Here is a 19,340-nt window from a genome sequence, read left to right on the forward strand (position 1 = left end):
TGTGCTAGAAGTATTACTAATGTTTATTTTATTCCAAGCCAATGTATGCTATTATATAACATCTCTGAAGAAGTACTCTATTTGCTCGTAGCTATGGATACAGTACAATCAAGAGCCTGAGGAACAGAGGTCAGTAGGTCTGACCCACTTCCTGGCTGGCTGGACTAATGTCATTCATAGAGCAGTGTGCAGTGTCGGAGCAGCCCTCAGAACTATTGAGCAGGGCTCAGCCTGGCTGTAAGTTTTTACAGAGGATGTCAACCAACAGTCAGAATACATTGACTGTTCTCCCTTAAGTGTAGGTTCATGAACCCTTACCCCATCGCTGCAGACCCACCCCTCCATCCCTTGTTTAGTCACTCTGTAGTGTCCAACTTTCTGTATTGTTTTCTGTGTTTGTCCTTTTTGTATGAACCTCATACCTTCTCTGACTTCATGATTTTTTTCTTCTACATTATACCTTTTTTTTGTACTTTTCTAAAACTTCTTTTCTAGTAACACAGTCTATAAGAATTTCAAATAGTGTAGAAATTCATGCAATACATGAGAGATGCCCATGGTCTCACACCTTATGTTGACAATCTTGCACTCATCAGAGACTGTTGATTGCTCCCATGATACCATCCAGATTCACATGCTAACCAGCACCTGAGGGAAGAGCCTGATTTCCACATGCTTGCCTACACCAAACATATGTGCTGGAGAAGTATAGATTTGTTTATTTTAAATCTTCTATTAGCTTTTCTAATAGTCACTGATTGGTTTCACTTCCTGTATTTCTCATATCTCTTCTTTTTGTTGTTTTATTATCTCTATCTTAATTGAGATGATTTACAAAGACTATTCTATGTTAGGGTCATTTACACTTCTCCAGGCAGTGTTAACATAGCAGGCATTGTGCACATAGCAGGCAGATCATGTGCACATAGCAGGCAGTGTGCACATAACAGGTGGTGTGTATCACTTCTGTGTGTTCATGCACCATTATGTGGATTTCATAGTGGATGCAGATGTCTGTTTTTCTGTCCTGCAGTGGGTGCAAATGTCTGTTCTGTAGTGGATACAGATATCTGTTGTTCTGTCCTGCAGTGGGTGCAGGTGTCCATTGTTCTGTCCTTCAGTGGGTGCTGATGTCTGTTGTTCTGTGATGGGTTGGTCACTATGATTCTGACTTACCTGTATTTCCTACAGGCTGAGGAAATACAGGTTTTCTGCTGTATTTCAGGCAGAAATACTGCTTTTCTGTCTGATGTCTGGCTGGCTGCTCTTACAGTGTTTAAAGAACACCCCTCCCTGGCTTGCTCCATTTTGGACTCACCTGTCCAACACCTTAACATGCTAATCTTTGCCGTCCACTCTCATTTCCACTGATGTTACTGTGTTTATGTAGCAGGACTCCTGTGTTGGTTCAGTGATTGTCATGCTGTGTATTTAGTTTAGTGCAGCCATGTGTTCCTTTTTGGCTGTTCTTGCCTGTATAGGTTTTGTGTTTTACAAAACCTTATTTGGATTTTGATGAGAATTGTGTTAAATACTTAGGTTTACAGATAGAAATGGTGTGGTGGTTTATATATGCTTGGCCCAGGGAATGGCACTATTTGGCAATGTGACATTGTTGCAGTAGGTATGACCTTGTTGGAGGAAGTGTGACTGTGGGCATGGGCTTTAAGACTCACTATCCTCCTAGCTGCTTGGAAGCTAGTCTTCTCCTAGCTGTCTTCAGAACAAGAAGTAGAATAGCTCTTCCAGCCTCATGCCTGCCTGGACACTACCATGCTCTCGCCTTGATGATAATGGACTGAACCTCTGAACCTGTAAGCCACCTTCAATTAAATGTTGTCTTTATAAGAGTTGCCTTGATCATGGTATCTGTTCACAGCAGTAAAACCCCAACTAAGAAGTTGTTACCAGGACTTGGATATTGCTATGATAAGCCTGACCATGGTTTTGTTTGGAAGAATGTGGATTTGGGGTTTTTGGATTTAGAAAATCATGGAATGCTTTAAGTGGGGCTTAATGGGCCATCCTAGTACGAATATGGAAGACTTAGTTGCTGAGAGTTATTTGAACTATTCAGACCTGGCCCAAGAAGTTTCAGTGAAGAATTTCAGTGTGTGGCACAGAGACTGTTTTTGTGGTATTTTGGTGAAGAGTGTGGGGGCTGTTTGCCATTGTCCAAAGAGTCTGCCTGAGGCTGACGTAAAGATACATACGTTAATTGCATTGACAAAGGAAATCTCAAAAATGCCTAACAGAGACTTTGTTCTCTGGTTTAGTCTTATGAAAAGTGTTCTAATGAACAGGAACAAGCTGAGAAAGGAGAAATATAAAATATATGGTTCAAGTAATAAAGGGGGTACCAGAAAGTGAGATGAAGCTGAATCCTGTGTTCAAGTAGATAGAGAGATTAAGGGAGTGGTACTCTCAGGGCAGGATCCCACCCAGCCAAGTTTATTGTTTGTGTTTGCAGTTAACAAGGAATAGTTTGGACTTTTAATCTGGAATGAACTACAGCCCAGAAATGAGGGCACCCTTGTGATCCAGATCTTGAGACTGGAAGACACAGGCTTTTGATTTGGATCTTGAGGAACAGTGGCCATAAAATTATTAGGCCCAGGCATGATGGTGCATGCCTTTAATCCCAGGTGACAAAACCAAGCAGGTCTCTGAGTTCAGTACCAGCCTGAGACAGAGTAAGTTCTAGGTGGAAAAAAAAAAAACCAACAACTTATGTGTACATGCCTTTAATCTGGGCATTTAGGAGACATAGCCATACAGATCTTTGAGTTCAAGGTCAATCTACAGAGCAAGTTTCAGGACAGCCAAGCTTGGCAGTGAGTGGGTTGGAAAACAGAAAGCTAGTGATAATGTAATAAAATAATGGGGCCATGTTTTAACTCCTGCAAGTAGCAGAACTCAGCAGCTTCAGCCATGTGGCTCTGGCTTTTGAGTCAAAAATAGAATGGACTACTGAGACAATTGATGCTGGTTAGCTGGAGCTAAGAAATTAGTAGTGATTAAGAAGATACTGGAGGCCGGGCAGTGGTGGTTGGGAGGCAGAGGCAGGCGAATTTCTGAGTTCGAGGCCAGCATGGTCTACAGAGTGAGTTCCAGGACAGCCAGGACTACACAGAGAAATTCTGTTTCGACAAAACAAAACAAAACAAAACAACAACAAAAAAAGAAGATACTGGAATCACTGAGGTGAAATCTTCTGGGAAGTGCTTTCTGAGAGCATAAAGAAGCTGTGTTCCAGAGATAGACAAGGTTGTACCTCGAGCTGCAGCTCTACTTGTGATGTGTAAGAGTCACCCAGGTGGTACTAGTTTTGAAGCATGAAGGGATCATGAAGAACAGCTGAAACTTTGGACTGTGAGAGGCCATGGAAGGACTTTGGTGAAGGTATAGCCCCAGTTGCAGTTGAAGGCCCAGGACTGAAAGGGTCCTACAAAGAATTTGAGGCTCGCCACTATGAAGAGAGCCTGTGAGAAGCTGTTGATGAAACCTAGTTGCAGTGGAAGACCCCAGTGTATTGGAGATGCCAGTACCATGAGATGATAATTAAGAACAGTAGCAGTGGAGTGGATCAACCTGAGCTTAGACTGCTACAGAGGTCAGACCTTGGAGGAGCCCAGAAGATCGTGTGTGGATCTCAAACATTAGAACAAGAAGCTGCAAAGTTGAAGTTGTGTTAGGGACCCTAATTTGTTCAGTAGAGCTGTGGGTTATCTGCTGAGGAAAGCTGCTAATGGAGTGAAACTAGCCCAGGGTAAAAAAGAGTTGTTGTAGTCAACAAAGATGAAAAAGGTGTTGGAGTTGGAGATCTGAGGACTGCTTTGATATCAGATGTGGAGATGCAGAGTTTGGAGTTTTCCCAGCTGCTTTCCTGTCCTGCTTTGGGGAATACAGTTAAGTGATTGGATGAATCTTAGAAGGGACTTTGAACTTTGTACTTTTAACATTGTTGAGACTATGGGGACTTTGGAAATTGGACTAAATGTATTTTGCATTATGCTATTTTAGATATGGTCCCCATGAACAAGCCTATGGGTACCAGGGATTGGAATGAGGTGGTTTGAATATGCTTGGCCCAAGGGATGGCACTATTTGAAGGTGTACCCTTGTTGTAGTTGCTGTGACTTGGTTGGAGCAGGTGTGTCACTGTGGCGATGGGCTCGTCCTCGCTGCCTGGAAGCCAGTCTTCTAACCCTTGCCTTCAGAACAAGAGGTAGAACTCTCAGTGACCCCAGCCCTGCACCTGCCTGGATGCTACTATGCTTCTGCCTTGATGATATTGGACTGAACCTCTGAACCTATAAACCAGCCCCAATTAAATGTTATCCTTGGTCATGATGTCTGTTCAAACAGTAAACTCAAACTAAGACAGATGGATATTGTTTATGTTGGGATCCCAGCCCCCTCCCCCGATTTTTCATGTGTGTGCTGCCAATCCACCCTGCACTTACATGGGCTTATGGAAATCTGAATGTGATCCTCACACATACGGTCCAGACACTGGACCTACTGAGCTGTCTCACTGGCCCTACTGGGATTTTGATGAGGGCTGTGGATCAGTCTTTGCTAGGATAGATCCTGTCTCCACTCTGAACTCTCCAGCCTAGAGCCACTGACTTCTCGAGTTTGCTTCTTAGAGTTCTGACACTTTTCTGTCAACTTGTTCCTACACGTTCTAAAGGCAGTTTCCTTCACTTCCAGTAATGTCAGCCCACTCAGAACATAGATTTCCTGTTATCATCCTGAAGGGCTAAAATTCTGCTAGCACCTAAGGTTGTTGTGGATTTTGTGCTGAAGCTTGGTAACAGACTAGGAGCTCTATATCTTCCCTTAGGCAATGGCAACAGTTGCATGTAAAGCTGTGAATGCATAAGCCCATGTGCGTGGGAGGTTGTCATGAGGTTTGTGAAGGTGGCTGAGAGTAGGTTCCAGCTGGGGAGAAGCCTCAGCAGCAGAGCTTCTGGACCTGAGCCAAATGAAGTTTATTGTAGAGGGCATAAACAGCACCCACAGTTATGCCATGCCATGTTCTGATTGAAAAGTACAGTTGAGTGTGAGGGTGTTTTGGTATGTCCATATGGGATCTGGTAGGGGTGGGAACCACATAGGAGGTCAAATCAGAAGTTGTTAGAGCCTGCCAAAGATGTGTTCCTCTTGTTTTTTTTTTTTTTTTAAAGATATTTGTTTGGATGGTTTTGAGGGGATTCAATAGTCAGCGGAACAGGATGTCACCAGTGATGATGTAAAGAATGGGAAGCAGGTTAAGATGATGGTGAGATGACAGAATGTTTGGGCAGAAAGTGAATCCCGTCACTTTCAGGAAGGATAGGAAGACTCTGATGGCTTTGCCTTTTGATTTATGATATTTTCCAGGCCTTGTTTCCTGTTAATCATTTTTACAGAATGTATACTTCATAACAATAATGGTTGGTTTCCACTGCCATATAGTATATTAACATTGAAACTGGAGTTGTGGAGGGCAGTCAGATAGCAAGTTCACTGGAATCCCAGGCTCTCCCTCTGAGGAAGCTATCCTGGTGGTGACAGTCACTCTGAGCTGAATGCTTGCACACCTCTCCAGGTGCCCAGGCTGGAGGCAGTGTGGTGCTTTATCTGATTTGAATATTCTCAGCATGCCTTCTAGTCTCTCTCTTCATGGTTTGGTAAAATAGGAGTCATAGAGTCAGCACCTCTGCTTCCCTGACAGTTCTTGTGAGGACTCAAGCTCACAGGACAGTGTCTCTAAAACAGGGCCAACGTTCAGGACCTTACAGAGTTTCCTTCCTGTTACATGTCCCTTCTAAACTGTAAGAACACTCTGATTTGAATTGGTGGATGCTCTTTGGTTTTATAGTCTCAGAACTTAGCACAGAGAACAATAATATGAAGTACTCATATGCTGTCATCTCTGATTGAAATGAATATCATCTGGGAATATTAAGGAAACATTTGGAAACTGAAGTAGAGGCTGGATCATACAGGAACACACACATAAGCACATGCACACGTACACATGTGCATACACACATATACACACACACATATTAAGAGTCATGCATTTCTAGGCAAAGGGCCATCTGCAGTTTGTGCTTCTGTTGTGAGATGGAGCCGCTGAAATATTTCCTGTTGTTTGAAGGAAAGTGTCTAATGAGTGGAACAGTAGCAGTTGATGAGCAGAGCACCTTAGAAACTCTGGGCTATTTTCAGTGCCTGCCCTGGAAGCACAGGGCTTAGAATCTGCTTGCAAGTGAGACACGAGCTCTCCTTCCTCCTCCACAGGTGTGAGGTCAGACGTTCAACCCAGAAGCAGTTTTTGAACAAATTAGGATTATGCGAGTATTCGGAACATTTCTATCTTTATAGTATTATGTAGATTAAATATTTAATGTGTGTGTGTTTGTGTATGTTTGCACGTGTGTGTATTCTTAAATATACAAATAAAATCTGTTCAGTCTCTACAGTGTTCCTGGTATGTATATTTTTAAGCCTGACCACTTGAATTGTATAACCAGTTGGTATGCCCTTCCCAGGGAAGACTATGTAGTTGCCTGTAGTTCTTTTTGGAGGTCTGACCCTCAGCATCTTTTCCCCCATCCACCTTAGCATGTTATTGGTGTTGTCATTGTTCAGCTCATGCTTAGTCACGTTGGCGAGACTTCATGGGTGTAGCTTAAGACATGAGATGAAAATCATCACAGATTACCACAAGCAATCAAACTGCCAAGTTGTAGAGCCCAGTCCCAGCTGATAGATACATCTGTAGCCTAACTCCTGCATCAAAGGCTCAGGGAACATTGCAGAAGAACAGGGTGCGGAGACTCTGAGACCCAGAGCACCAAGGAGTTTGCTGTGAGGGGTCACTGTATTTTGTAAAGGTGTTAAGAGATGAAATCAACAGATTAAAAACACTCTTCTTTTCTATTTACAAACTAAGAATAAAGACCGTTATAGCTTTCTTTTCTAAATTGTTCAGTAGTAGACTGATTGAGTGGAAATAGATGCTTAAAATAAAAATGCCTTTTGTAGTTACAACTTTTGAAGTAGAGGTCCCTGAGATAACTCGTAGATTGAAATGATGATGTTGAGGGGAATTACTTCCCACTAACCCTGAAGACACACTGCAGAAGCTGCCATGGGAATCAGCTGCCTGTTGTGTAAAAGATGCTTGAGATGTGTGGTGCTTCTAAGACCAAGAAGTTTTATGGAATCATTACTTCAGGAAGGTGTTTGGATTGGACTTTATAGCCTTTGTCCCTTAGTTGATTTTTCATTTTAGAGTGCTAGATTACAGTACTGTGGAGTGAACTTTATTACCACTAAATTCTCGCTTTCTGTCACTAGCAAATATGTAGACAATCAGCCTATCCCTGTAGATGCTCTCTGTAGGTAGACTGCTCTCCATGGGGCAGAGCCCTCACCCACTGATCCTGCAGATAGACTCCATGGCTATGCTGCTCTCTTAGCCAAAAGCCTTGTCTGTAGACTTCAGTGTATTGTGCTTATTTATTTACTTTTTTTTTTTTTTGAGACAGTGTGTCTGACTGACCTGAAACTCATAGAGATCTACCACCTCTGCCTCCCGAGTACTGAAATTAAAGGTGTGCATCACCATACCAGGCTGCCATGAGTTTAATTTTGTGTCCTTGCTCCCATATCTCTTTGGCATGCTTTGAATTTATATAGGAGGGTGCTTATATTAGTAGTGATCAGACAGTCAGACCTAGTGTGTGTGAACAGTGTGAGTTTGTACATATGACTGGAGGGAAGGGAATAGTCACACAGGGCTGGACAGTACTCACAAGCTGTCGCTCTCCTGGGACTCACTTCTTCCCAGTGGGAGATGAGTGCCCAGATCTCCAGGGAGAAGAATGCTCATAGCTAGTTTTCAGTCTTTACAAAAAGAAAAGCGAACTGAAACTGGTTGTTGTGGGAGGGCGTCTTCTGAGGAAAGGTGACTTCGTTTTCTTGAGTGAGTGAGACACCAAGTGAGCTGTTCTTTTGGATTCCTCTCAAATACAGTTTTGGATCAGAGATTGTTTTCAATTAGATGTTGAATTAAATGCATCTTTCAAGATAGTAATATAGATTCTTCTACATTCGTTTAAATGATCAGGAAATAATTCTGAGACAAAGACAGTTAAATATGGATTTTTTTCCTTAAATTTATTTTACTTCCACCATATAAAAAGTGATGAGTTACAGGCCAAACTACATCCTGACCCCAAAGACAGAGTGTTGTCTTCACTCCAGGCCTGTGGTTTCTGAGCTGTCCGTGGTCTCAGGATGAATACCCAGGACTGCATTTCTGTAGCCAGCACAGCTGTCCTGACAGGTTCATGCAAGGAGAAGAGTCAGGCTGGGCTAACGTTCCTGGAGGCAGGAGAAGCTGGAGTACTGAGCTCTCTGGAAGTGGTGATGTGCTGTAGTTTTTACCATGAATCTTTTAAACAGTGTAGAAAAGCCAGAGCCCTTGAAATATGAACCCTCTTCCCCAACTTCTGAAGCCCAGGACATTATGGCCGATGATAGTCACAACAAATTAGTCTATTTTTGGAAAGATTACTCTGTACAGAGCTAGGAGACAGTTCATGGTTTGTCTGCAATTGTGTAGCCTTTTGTTCAGGAGGATTCATGGTAACTAGGCATGCATAGTAGGAAGTGACAATACACATCATATAGCTAAACTGTGGGTACTGTCAGCACACTGACAGAAGTATAGGTAAACCAGATGTGGCACTTCATGCCTTGGTAATGACTCTTCAAATCAATCGAAACTAGTATAACAGGATAGCATGTTAGCTTGTGAAGACAGACACAGTCAGCTTTTTGGGCAAGGGAAGGGCTGCTTTCACAATTTGAACTAAAAGCTCATGGTTTAAGGAATATACTTAAAACTATGCAGAGTCTTGTGACATGAGCTGCCAAGATGATCCAGGGAAGACATGGCCTGGAAGGCAAGCGAACTCAATCGTCAATTCTTAAAGTATTTGTAAAAATGATGACTAAAAGTCCTTTTCTATCTTCATATTATCTTTCTTATAAATAGAAAGTGAGAAAAAGCCCCTGTCCAGAGTGTCTGTCTTCATTTTTACTCAGAAAATTCATATAATGTTTGATGATTTTTGAATAACACCTGGGAATGTTAATGGCTGGTTATTATCAGAGTAGCACTGGAGCTCAGAGATGATCATTCAGCTCAGTGCCTGCTGAAGGAGCATTGGAGACCTGAGTCAAGATGCCCAGAAACTCTATTTAAAAGCTGGGTGTGGGAGCATACACCTGTAATCTCAGTCCTGGGAAGGCAGAGATGGGAGGACCCTGCCAACCAGTTAAGCTGAATCGGTGAGCTCTGAGTTCAGTGAGAAACTCTTTTCAGGAAACAAAGTGAAGGAAGACCAGGAAGGACATGTGTCACCACCCTCTGGCCTCTGCAGGAGCGTAGATCCTGTACTCATTTTCCTCAGTTGTCTGGTGCGGCCTATTCAAGCCATCTTGGTTATGGTGTATGGTTGATTTAACAACCCTGGCTCTGCTGACAGCACTGCCATCCATGTCTGAGCAAACCTGGCATGAGTATTTTGTAATGTGGACTCCTGGCACTTCCAAACACAAGGGAGTCCCTGAGCACAGTGCACAGGAATCTTAAACAGTGATATACATCATCAATAACATGCACAAAAAATACAACTGCCTCCTTTGCTTACCTGTGCCTAATTGGCTTCTAGCCTTCATAAAATCTTATCTAGGCCTACAATGTTTTCAGCCTCTGAGACTTACTGCTGAATAAGCTCACCTTTTCTAGCTCTTTCTGGACTCTGGCTAGCTGATTCAACTAAGCTGCTCTGGCTCAAAACTCCACTCCAAGCTGACCAATTCAATCTGGCTTCTTTGAGCTTCTGACTGAATTGCTCTGCTTGTCCTCATACTAATTTTGGCAATCTGTTCTAATCTTCTGGCTCCTCCTTATTCTCTGGCTCATTATGTCTTCACCTCTGTCTAGCTTGTTCTCTCTCTGCAACCTGTCTCTGTAAAACTTCCCTGGCAAAACTGCCTCCTCTCTCTCTGCATTGCTCTCTCTTAAGTAGCTTCCCTTTTCTCTCTCTTCTCATGAGAGTTGGGCATATCCTATTCTGTCAAATCTTTCTCTGATTCATCACTTTGTCTGCCGGTCAATCACACTTCACTTTCCAACATGGAAGTTTCCTTCTACAAACTAACTTTACTTTTATTGTTTGGGATTGAAAGTGTGTGGTAAGGGTGTGTCTATATTCCTGAGGGCTTAAAGAGGTGTGCTAAGGGCCTGTCTGCATTCCAGCCAGAGTAGCCATGTTGCTGGATTAAAATCCTGATAAAGAATGTTACTTTGTCCTAAATGGAGAATGTACATATTAGGCCACATTTATTATTGTTAGAGATTGGCTTTTAAAAAATGTGTGTTTTCTCTGTGTGTGTTTGTGTACATGTGCCCACAGAGGATAGAAGCAGATGTCATCCCCTGGACCTGTAGTTAGAGGAGGTTGTAAGCCACCTGATGTGGGTCTACCTTGGGTCACTCTGATGGTAGTAAATGCTGTTAACTGCTGAGCCTTCTCTCCAGCCCTCCCCCATGTCTTCATCAATTTGTTTGTGGGGCTAAGTGATTACAGAAGCTTCTTGCAATTGCAAACTAATTTCCTGAGCAGGTGATCACCTCAGGAGTCTGGGAGGGTGGAGGGAGGGATTTGAGGACACTTGGCTCCTCACTTTTACCATTTCCTGCTAGTGGAGATTCTCTTCAAGGGCCTTGTGCTGTGCTTCTTTATCTCATTTCTTACACTTGAGTGCCCCTTGCTTATCTCAGTTTATGCAGTTGTTGTTGGTCAGGAGGCAGACATTGCAGGTTTATCACTGCTTATGTGTGACACAGATACTTCACTGCTCGGCCTTTTCTATACATCTCTTTCTTTTTGTTAAGTATTACCATTTTAAAATCATATTGAAGGCTTAGGGAGATGTAGCCCAGTAGTATATCATTTACCTAACACATGAACATTCAGGCCCTGAGTTTGATTTCCAATCTTGCTAAGACTAGCAATAAGGCATAGACCCAATCGTTTACTCCGGTTTGCTTCCACATATGTAATCTCTGTTTTTGAGACCTGATTTCATTTTGTAGTTTGAACTGGCTTCGTACTGCATGGCCTTGAACTTGTTGCAGTCCCTCCCTACCACCCCATGCCCAGGTGTTATTTTCTAAAGACAAGCATCAGTGCTAATGGATTCTGGGGTGCTGGGAGGGGCAGGATTTTCTTAACTTCTTAAGTCAGGGTGGAGCTGGAGAATGTCATTTGCCAAGGTCTAGTGGTGTTCTTCATGGCAGGCAAGTCTTTCGTAGGAATGGCTGCTTTTCTGCATTTAGAGTTTGATGGATTTTTCTTATCTAGCTTGATGGCCACGCAGTTTGAAGGAGTGGTTTTAAAAGAGAAAATAGGTTTATAGGTTTATTTAAAACAGTTGTTTTCTGGCATTCAATGACAGCCATGATTATCTTAGAATTACAGATAAGTAGTTCTTTTTGACCGAGAGTTCACTTGTCTTAAGAGTGAGGCTTTTCTCATAGAAGAAGGGGAAGGGAGATGTAGGCAGGGACTCTGGGAGGGAGGACTGGGGTAGACAGCTTTTGTATATAAATAGATAAACAAGCCAGGCTTTATTTCTTTCCCTTCCTCCTTCCCCCAGCACTTGGGCTCTTGCATGCAGAAACCATGCAGCTCCTTGTGCTAGGGCAGTCTGAGGAGCGGTATGTATGCATTCTTCCTTCATACACATTCTGGAGAACACTGCTCTGTGTTTTTGTTTGGTTTTGACTGACACTTTATTTGGTTCTTAGGATGCTTTTTTTTTTAAACCTAAGAAATGGTTTTCTCGGTTTCAGGTTTTTTGATTTGCCTAATGATATAAGGAATCTAATCCAGTATAGTCTAGTAGCTAGCTCCTATAAATAGCTCCCGGGGCTGTAGATTGATGGACAGAAAGAGGAAAGAAGTTGGTCTTCCCTGTAAGCACTTGCCATTCCTGACCAGCAGGAGCTGCAGGCATGGCTGTGCCTCTTGCAAAACATCTGTACTGCAGGGTTTACTGTGGTAGCAATTAACATGGGCTTCACTACCATCACTTGTGTAGGCAGACCCAGGGCCACATTGCCACTTTTTTGGTTAGTACTTAATTTAAAGGCCATTTTGTATTTGATTTAGTTTCCTTAGTTTGGAGGTGGATATGCCACCATTGCCTGTGATGGGAGCAGCAGCTCCATGTGCACCTGCTCGGGCTGCCATGGCAAGAGGGTGTTTCCTGCAAGGGAGCCAGATGAAGAGACCCAGTGTGTGTACATCTGTGTGCTGCAGAGATGTCTGTTGGATAGCTTTGTCTTCTTATTAAGGATGACTGGCTTTGTGTTAGAGAATAAATTTGTTACTTTGAGGGGTAGATTACAAGAACAAAAATAGTGGCTCCTCTTGTGCTTTTCTCTTCCCATATTCTAGGGAATAGGCTCTTTTTATCTAATTTCTTAGTAATAAGTGGGGAAGATAAACTGACATCTCCCAGTCACTGGTCCCTAATTCAGAAGAACAGAATTCCTCTAGCCTAGCCTGCTGACCTGTGAGCAGAGAGTGACTAGTGATTGGCAGGAACTCACAGATGTGGAGCTTGGGACCTTGGCTCCCTGTAGGATACCTTTATAGACAGTTGTCCTTCTGTTCTCTTGGGATAAACAAGATTTCCATGGTGTGTTATTAAACATGTTGGAGATTTTAGCAGTGGTTACAAGCATGGAGACTTCTGTAACTGTGGTTCTGTTATCTCTAAAGGAGACTTAGAAAGGTTTAACAATTCAACTTTGAGCATTTTGATTCAGGTCAGTGTTTGGCAGGGTGGCTCAGGCTGACATTTTCTAAAGCTTCAAGTTTTGTCCAGATGCTTTAAGTCCATGCTTCTGGGGTGCACAGCAGCTTTGTTCCTGAAGACCGGAGTTTTGGGAGAATCAACAGGTATGTGGAAGTAGAAAGGAAGCTGCTGGTCTTGCTTTGGGGGGCCTTTTTAACAGTCTTCCTGCTGATTATAGGAGTCTCCTAGCTCCCATGGATTACAAAGGAAGATGAGAAGTGAGCCTTATCATAGTGAATTGTGGGAAAAATCTCTCTGCCTTAAACTACAACTTGTGACTTCTTTCCTTGTGTGCACAAGGGGTTTCAGTCTGTATGATTTCCGCTTACTGAAGGTGTCTCCTATTTGTTAGTCTACTTATAACTTCCTCTTTTTCTGCAAGCAAGGCCAGGTTTTGGTGGTGGTGCCCTTGATTCATGTGCTGCATGACATAGATTTCCAGCTCACTGTTGAAGCTGCTCCCAGCCAGATGTTCTCAGTGTGCACTAGTGACTTGTGCTATTGTTTCAGCTTGTGGCATGATTCCTGTAGAAATCGTTGGCCCTCAGAGGTTTGTCTTTAATGCCAAGAGTCAGTGTTGCCCTCGTGTCTCTCCACATACCAGATACCAGCTCTGCACTCAGCCTGCAGTCCTTGCAGCTGTTTGGTCTGCCCCATGCCTTCCTGTCTACTGTTCATGCCTTCATGTCTACTGTTCACCCATCCCAGCAAGCATTCCTTGTTTTTCTGTGGTGCAAACATCATGTCGCACTATTCTCTTGTGGGAATGGGCCTGGTTGTTTTCTGCATGACTGCATATCTGCTTTGTTTTCATTTTCTGTTTTAAATTCATGTTCCTGAATTTCTGGTTTCTTTTGCACATGTGGGAAGATGTCAAAACCAGGGCTTCTCATGCATGATATGCAGGTGGTGTGCCACTGAAGTACACCCCAAGCCTGTCTGCATTTATTTATGCAGAAAGGCACAGTTTGGGCTCTGGAAAGACAGCCTAGTTGTTTAGAGCACCTCTGCTTACAGAGGACGTAGATTTAGTTCTCAGCACCCACATAGTGGTTCACACACAGTCATATCTCAGATGCACAGGGATCTGAGGCCCTCATCTGACCTTCAGGGGGACCTGGCACATACATGGTGCATATGCATATGTACGGGAAAAATACATCTAGAAAAAAAATAAACATAAAAACTTTTTAAAAACCACATATTTTTATGAAATTCTTATCTAAGTTACTAGAGAAATTATTGCTAGGTCAGAGGTTGGAAGTATAAACATTAGGATTTAAATAGGTTTCCTCAAAGGCTGGACCAGATGACTGTTCCTGTCTCCTCCTCCTCACCATGAGCTAATCTGAAAGTATACTTTAAAGCCTTGTCTGGAACTTAGAAAACAGTATCACTAGCTGTGAATTATTTTGAGGATGTGTGTGTGTGTGTGTGTGTGTGTGTGTGTTTCTTCTTTGATTGGTCAGTTGATTGAGTGTTGCTCTTAGTGCTTCGCATTGAACCCAGAGTCTCTCGCTCTACCTAGGCTGGCTTTGAACTTGTGTTTTTCCTCCTTCAGCTATAGTTCTCCTTGCTCCCTATACTCAGGAGCACTGCACACAGTAGCATGCTTAGTTTGGCTGCTTCTGTGCTGGAAGGCAAGTAAGCTTGCAGGGTGCTGAAGGTACTCCCCTTGTGCCTGTTATTGCCTCTGCACATTTCTTTTTTGTATTGTGTGGTGTGACTTGCCTCCTCAGTTTTCTCTTTCCTCTTGCATTTTACTAAAAACAGCAAGGAGAAAGTAGGCTATTCCAACAAGCCTTTGCTCAGACATATCTTCATAAATATGCATTTTATATATATACACACACATGTATATAATGTATATATGTAGTATATATTATACATACATATATATATGGAAACATATCACTTGTAAATTCTGATTTCTGCTTAGTAGTAGATGATGATAATGCCTATCACTCTATGGCAGAAGTCACCTTTAACTCATTTCTCTCTGTGCCTTCCCAGCATCACTGTTAGCATTTACATATACACCAGCATTTTGTTTGTCAAGCTTTTTTACTTTTTTTAAATTTTTTAAAAATTAATTTATTCTCTCATATATTGCATCCCGCTCAGTTTCTCCTCCCTCTTCTCCTCCCCCTCCATGCCTCTGTTCCCTTCAGAAAAGGACAGAACTCCCAGAGACAACAACCAAACATGGTATATCAAGTTGCAATAAGGCCTCTGCTCATATTAAATCTGGGATGAGGCAACCCAGCATGAAGAAAAAGTTTCCAAAAGCAGGCAAAAGAGTCAGAACCCCCCAGCCCCCACCCCCGCACACCTTGCTCCCTTTGTTAGGAGTCCCACAAAAACACCAAGCTACATGGCTATAACATATATGCAGGAGAGCCTAGGCTAGACCCATGCAGGCTCACTGTCAGTTCTGTCCCAGCGAATCCCTGTGAGCCCAAATTAGTTGATTCTATGAGTCGTCTTGTTGGTGTCCTTGATACTTTCAGTCCGCAGATCCAGAGAGACTAAGTGTAACAAGGAGGACTTAACTGGGGGTAGAGGGGGATTCATAAATCTCCCTGGAAGAGGACGTAGAATAGATATTGCCAGTGGTCTAGAGATGGGATTAGGAATAAAACAGGAGAGATCAGGTGGGGGGAGGATAAGAGGGACAGAGTACTGGGCAAGACAACTAGAATCGGGGCCCAATTCTGGGGCAAGCTAAAAAACCTAGTGCAATGGAAACTCCCAGGAATCTATTAGGGTGACCATGCTGAGACTCCTAGCAATGAGGACACTGAGCCTGAACTGGCCATATCCTATAATCAGGAAAGACTTCCAGTGGAGGGATTGGGACACCAACTCAGCCAGAAAACCTTCAACTTACAATTTGTCCTCCTAGCCAGATGTGCTGGGGTAAAGGTGGTATGAAAATTGTGGGAGTAGCCAACCAACGACTGGTCCAGCTTGGGAACCATGTCATGAGAGGGAGCCTACTACTGACACTGCCTAGAGGAACAGAACCCAGAGGCCAGATGGCTCAGAGACATAGGATAGAACCAAACATGCCTGTCAAAACAAACTAAAACAAAGGGAACTTAAATGACTCCTAATAACACTCTGCTTGACTTATAGACAGGAGCTTGGCATGCTATCAGATCAGAGAGGCTCCATCCAGCAACTGATGGAAACATGCAGACACACACAGCCAAACATCAGGTGGAACTCAGTGATTCCTGCAGAAGGAGAAGAAGGATTGTAGGAGGCCTCTTCCTTAAAATGAGGCTTTTCCCACCGACGTTTTTGCTCCTCCAGATCTTATTGCTGTTTTATGGAAATGTCTGTATTCCAGCACAGCTCTTCAGAGAGGCACTGGGTTCTTTCTCCCAACCCCTGCCCCTGTTGTCATTCTGAAGCCTTCTCTGTACATTCAGGTCTTGCTGAAGGCTCCTCATGAGGGTGGTGCTGTGTATTGATTGGGTAGCCACAGTGTGACTACACTCCACTTTGTCTTCACTTCCTTTGAGTGTGGTGTTGCTGCCTTATGCTCCTCCCCTTTCCCTAGCAAGGGTCCCAGCAGTTGGATTTGGAGTCCATACTACACTCAAGATGGTCACCTCTTACCATTATCCAGGTGTAGTTACAATGGAACATACAGGAGAAGGAGTGATGACTTGAACCATATCTTTGGAGGTGTGGTCACATAACTCCCTGTGAACATCAGTGATGAGATTTCAGAATAATGAAATCCATGAAGCCAGGTGATAACATTGAGGGCAGAAACCAAGGCATTATGTAATGTTTCTTGCTCAGCTCCTTCACAGTGAATAGAATGTTAACTATTTGGAGAAATTCTCATGAGGTGCTCCTGTTACTGGGATTAATCCACACCAGGCTTTCTGAGTGTCCTCACCCTGGAAAAGCCATATACTTATAGCATTTAGAGAGAAGCTTGCATCCATGATGATTAGAATGGTGTTTTAGGTGTATTATGTGCAGATGTGTTTTTCTTTGTGTACGTGTGCAAGAATGAATATATATTTGTACACACGTGCACACATATACACATGTGTACATATGTGCACATGTGTGTATATGCATGTATAGGGCAGAGCTTGATGTCTGATGTCTTCCTAAATAACACTTCATTTTGATTTTTAAGACTGATTGTCCAGCAAGCCCCAGCTGTGGGACTGTGGGAACACTCCAGTACAACCAGTTTGTAATGGGCACTGGGGCTTGAACTCAGGTCTCAGGCTTCTACAACAGACAGTTTACCATTGAGCCACCCCTCACTTCCTGGGAGTCATTGCTACGCTATTGCTGTTAGTCAGCTAAACACTACCCTCTGATGCCCAGTAGGAAGGACTGGAGGTCAGTGTCTAGCACAAGGTGCAGCTTTCCCTGGATGTTCAACTCCTTCCCTTTCTTGTTCATCTCCTCTCTCCTTCCCTCTACTCCCTCCCCTTCATTTTCTCCCTCATTTGCCTACTATATCTTCTTTTTCTTGTTTCCATATCCATTTCCCCCCTCTGTTTGGCTTAAATTAGCTCTAAACATGTCTTCCCAAGGATCTGCCTTTGATGAACTTAGCACCAGAAATGGGGTAACCTGATGCCCAGGGCCTTCACATGAAGCCTGGGTTCTCATGGGTGAGGCTGTTCACATCTCAGAGCCTGCAGGCAAACAGGAGCTCATGAAGGAGACAGAGGCATCATTCAACTCTTGGAGTTGCATCCCTCATTTGTTAAACTACTAATTCCTTTTAGTTTTGGTTTAGACAGATATGAAGTTGTCATTTCTAAACCAAACTGAAAACCTTTATAAATGAGCATATAGAAAATAAGCCACATCTGTGCTGCTGTCACCTGAACAACCTTATCTTTTACTTGTTAGGAAGAGTTTTGGAGGAATTTGCTTTATTGTTTTTTTTTGGGGGGGGGACCAGGACTCAGCAAGGCCCCTCTAAGCCTCTAAGCTTCCTGATGAAATATATGCAGTATGCAGAGGCAGCCATTAGTAGTCAAGACCATTTGGTCAGATGGGTCCTGGGAGATTTTGTTACCTTAGCAGTCTTACTGAGGTCATATACCTAAGTGCTGTGACAGCTTTGCCCAGGCCACTTTGCCTCTCTCTGACAGATGCTTCTAGCCTGATTCTTATATCTGGTATTTCTCTTCATTTAATATTTGTCTGCAATGATGACATTTTGAGGCACATGGGAAGTTCTCAGGTGTTCTGTCACATGTGTAACTTGACACCAGGTGTATTATGGAAGTGCCAGATGCCTTACAGCCTTTGCCTACATTCTCTGCAAGGAGTATGGAGCCCTTTGGGCTCAGCGAGACTTGACATAGTTGTCAGCAGGAAGCTGGGCATGGTGGCTCAAGCCTGAAGCCCAGCACTTGCCAGACAGTGGTAGGATTGCTGTGAGCTTCAAACCAGCCTAGTAGACTACATAGTGAGGTCTAGCTCAACCTAGGCTGCAGAGGGAGACCCTGGGTGAAGAACAAAGACCCTGAGTGAACTGTCCTGTGTCACAGCTAATGAGAAGCATGTAGGTAGTGTGGCATCATATCTCTTTGCTTGGACAGGTGGCACATGTGTGACAGCATGGTGTCCCATGCTCTGGTTTATAGTAGGTCAGCCTAGGTGGTTCCACAGACCATGGTAGGCCAGCCTCTTTAGAGCTTTGGTTGGGCTCTGTCTACCCTGCTATCTGTGTTTTGATCTCTTGCTGCACTCCTTTCCTTTTGGGTTGTCTGAAGCTGCAAGTGCTGCCTTCTCCAGTTGATAGAACCTGTGGCTTCAGAGATAGTGCTGGTAAAGCCTGTACTTGGAAAATTGCTTCAATCAGATGGCATCAGTAAAATCGGTTCCAGTGGGTCATTTCTAGACTGTCTTGGAAAAGAAGGCACAATCAGTTACCTTATCTTAGCTAGAATGTCATGTGATTGGACTACAGTTTGTTTTCTTATTCCTTACCAACCTGTCAATCAAAGGATGACTCTGCACTATCTGTGTGGCTAAGGGTGCCCTTGCTCTGCCTGGACTAATTTATTAGAAGGGACTCATATGAGTTTTAGAAGGCCTGGCAGTGGCAAAGTATGAAAGAGTGTGTACTGAAAACTAGTTTATAGCTTGGGTGTTGAGTGAACCATAGCTGCATTACCCCCAATAGTTATGTAAATGTTGCTGCTGATTGTACAGCTCCTCGTTTACATAGACATTCATTCAATAGCTATTTCTTTTAATCCCCATTGCATTTGTCTGAAACATAGGGTAGCTAGCTGACTAGGGATTTGGGCTGAAGTGCTGAGTGCAAAAGAATGCTTGCATTGTGGTTCTGACACTATCCAGATGTGCAACACTTGTATTGGGATATTTCTAGCCATAAA

The 19,340-nt window shown here is 43.3% G+C and overlaps 1 protein-coding gene across 6 annotated transcripts in view; it reads left to right on the plus strand.

Moving 5' to 3' along the window:
* The window catches only part of Ccdc91 (coiled-coil domain containing 91), a 168,236-nt gene that overhangs the window by 73,179 nt on the left and 75,717 nt on the right, over positions 1-19,340 (plus strand). The gene's annotated exons all lie outside the window — the stretch shown is intronic.

The sequence above is a fragment of the Mastomys coucha genome, unplaced genomic scaffold, assembly GCF_008632895.1.
Source record: "Mastomys coucha isolate ucsf_1 unplaced genomic scaffold, UCSF_Mcou_1 pScaffold20, whole genome shotgun sequence".
Taxonomy (NCBI): domain Eukaryota; kingdom Metazoa; phylum Chordata; class Mammalia; order Rodentia; family Muridae; genus Mastomys; species Mastomys coucha.